The 2,766-nt window shown below is 33.6% G+C and overlaps 1 non-coding gene across 1 annotated transcript; it reads right to left on the minus strand.

The window, feature by feature from the left end:
• Positions 1-1,279: 1,279 nt before the first annotated feature.
• Positions 1,280-1,386, minus strand: LOC128040125 (small nucleolar RNA R71). Its single transcript, XR_008194784.1, has one exon. It is a non-coding gene; the product is annotated as a small nucleolar RNA R71 (small nucleolar RNA).
• Between the last annotated feature and the right edge of the window lie 1,380 nt (positions 1,387-2,766).

Below are 2,766 nucleotides of genomic sequence, written 5' to 3' on the forward strand. Positions count from 1 at the left end.
GTCCCTTTAATTATTTTTAATCTTATAATTCAACTTTTACTCTATACGCGATTTAGTCCTTATACTATAATAATTATTAATTCATGCAAATTCACTTAATCGAAGTCTAATTAACAACACAACTAAAATAAATATTTACGAGTCTGATTTATGGGAATGGAGTCCCGAGAATGCACTTTTTGACACCCTAAACTAGGGTCGTTACAGGTGTTGTTCTTGAGACTTGTAGACACACAAAGACTTAGAATGATAGCTTTAATTCTAGCTCTCGAAAGAAGTAGAATGCAGTAGTTATACTCTGAACAGTAATTTGGTCAAGATTTTTCCATAAAATTATTATGTTATTAAGATATAATCCAAGTAATTCTAACCTTCCCATCAACAACGTCAATTCTTTTAACTTTGTCTCGTAGAATTGCCACAACATTTTACTTATTATTTGATTTTTATATTTAATACATTAGTACTTCACTTCAAGTTTATATTCACAACTCAACCATCTTTTTACCTATTCCGATCCCTATAGATACGATCTCACTTATCACTTTATTACTTGATTCGACACTTATACTTGCACATTCACATTACATATTCACACATGACAAGTTTTTGGCACCATTGTTGGGGATCGATAAAATTGGTGAATTTTGGTTTGTTATTATCTATTTAATTTTGTTGGTTTGAGCTTCTTTAGCTACTTTTGATTGTTTTTTAGTTTTGTTGCTAGTTTATGAGTAGAGGTATTCCTGAGAACAAAGAATATCATTTTGATCCTGAAATTTAGAGAACCTTGAGAAGAAAGAGAAAATAATTGCGAGAGATAGAAATGATTGGAAATGATCTAGGCAAAGAACATCCATTAAATCTGAATGGTAGGGATGTTGATATTCCACGTGTGATAGATGATAGAGAAAGAACCATTAGAGAACATGTAGTGCTAATCTTAGATTATTTGAATCCAAGGATTGTCAGGCCACATATTCAAGCTCAACATTTTGAGTTGAAACCAGTGATGTTTCAAATGCTACAAATAGTAGGATGGTTTAGTGGATTACCTACTAAAGATTCATGAATAAATTTAAGAATCTTTTTGGAGGTCTGTGATTTATTGAGGAAATAGGGTGTTCAGGAAGATGCCCTAAGACTCAAGCTATTTCTTTATTCATTGCGAGATCATACCAAAGCATGGTTGAATGCTTTACCATTAGGAACGGTGGAATCTTTGAATGAAATTTGTCAAAGGTTTTTGTTGTGATACATCCCTCCAAATAGGAATGTCAAATCGAGTAACGATATTACATCTTTTTGACAATCTGAAGATGAGACATTTTATGAAGCTTGGGAGCAATTCAAGGAATTAATCAAAAAATGTCTGATGCATGGTTTTTTGAACTAGACTCAAATGGAAATGTTTTATAATGGACTGAATGCACATACAAGAATGGTAGTTGATGTATCTTTCAATGGGACTTTGCTAAATAAATTGTATAATGAGGCATATGAAATTCTGGAAAGAATAGCTAACAATGATTATCAATATCCAACTACAAGAGTGGGTACTAGAAGAAGAGTTGCTAAAGCTACGGAGCTTTATGTGATCACTTCCTTAATATCTCAAGTATCATCCCTAACTAATATGATTAAAACATTGAAGACATCAGCTGTACTGCAGGAAATGAAAGTAGCAGAATTAACATGTGTTTATTATGGGAAATATCATGTTTTTGATAAATGCCTATCAAATCCAGCTTCAGTATGTTAAATGGAAATTTCAATCGAAAAAATAACCCATACTCCAATACATATAATCTAGGATGGAAACAACATCCTAATTTCAATTGGAGGAATCAAGGAGTGGGAAATTCCAGTAATGTTGTTCGACAGAATGTCACAAATACACAACCTAGATACAATCAACTTATGCCACAACAAAATGTTCAAAAAATTTCATCATCATCTTCATCTATGGAAGCGCTATTGCAAGAATACATGGCCAAGAACGATGTTGTAATATAGAGTCAAGCAGTATCTTTAAGGGCTTTAGAAAACCAAGTGGGGCAAATTGCCAGTGCATTAAGCTCAAGAAGGGAAGAACCATTGCCGAGTGATATTGAAAATTTAGGATCCCATTAGAAGGATCATTGCAAATCCTTTACACTTAGAAGTGGTACCCAACTACCTGGAGTTGTTAATGATGTCGTTGTTGAAGAAGATGGCACAGGTTTCACACATAAGGTGAATTCAGAACCAGTGGTGGAGAAATCTACAATTGAGAATAGCAAACAAAAAATTGTTAAAGCAGAATCAGCTTATATTTCCAATAAGAATGTCATGGAAAGACAACCTCAACAAGTTGAATGAAGGCCACTACCACCTTTTGCTCAGTGATCTCAAAAGTCGAAGCAAGATTTTCAATTTAAAATTTTCTTGGATGTCCTGAAGCAACTTCATCTCAGCAAACCATTGGTGAAAGCATTTGAGCAAATGCCAATTACGTAAAGTTCATGAATGACATATTTTCAAAGACGCACAAACTAGGGGAATTTGAAATTGTTGCTTTCACTAAAAGGTGCATAGCAATGTTGATGAACAAATTGCCACCAAAATTGAAGGATCCAGAGAGTTTAACTATTCCTTGCTCAGTTGGAAATCATTATGTAGGCAAGGCATTATGTAACAGCCCGTTTTTAGTGGTGTCAGAAACAGTGATTTCGAAGCCACAAATTCGATGAGTAAGTTCGTAAATATTAGTATTTAATATTTATG

The sequence above is a fragment of the Gossypium raimondii genome, chromosome 3 (genome assembly GCF_025698545.1).
Source record: "Gossypium raimondii isolate GPD5lz chromosome 3, ASM2569854v1, whole genome shotgun sequence".
NCBI classification, from domain to species: domain Eukaryota; kingdom Viridiplantae; phylum Streptophyta; class Magnoliopsida; order Malvales; family Malvaceae; genus Gossypium; species Gossypium raimondii.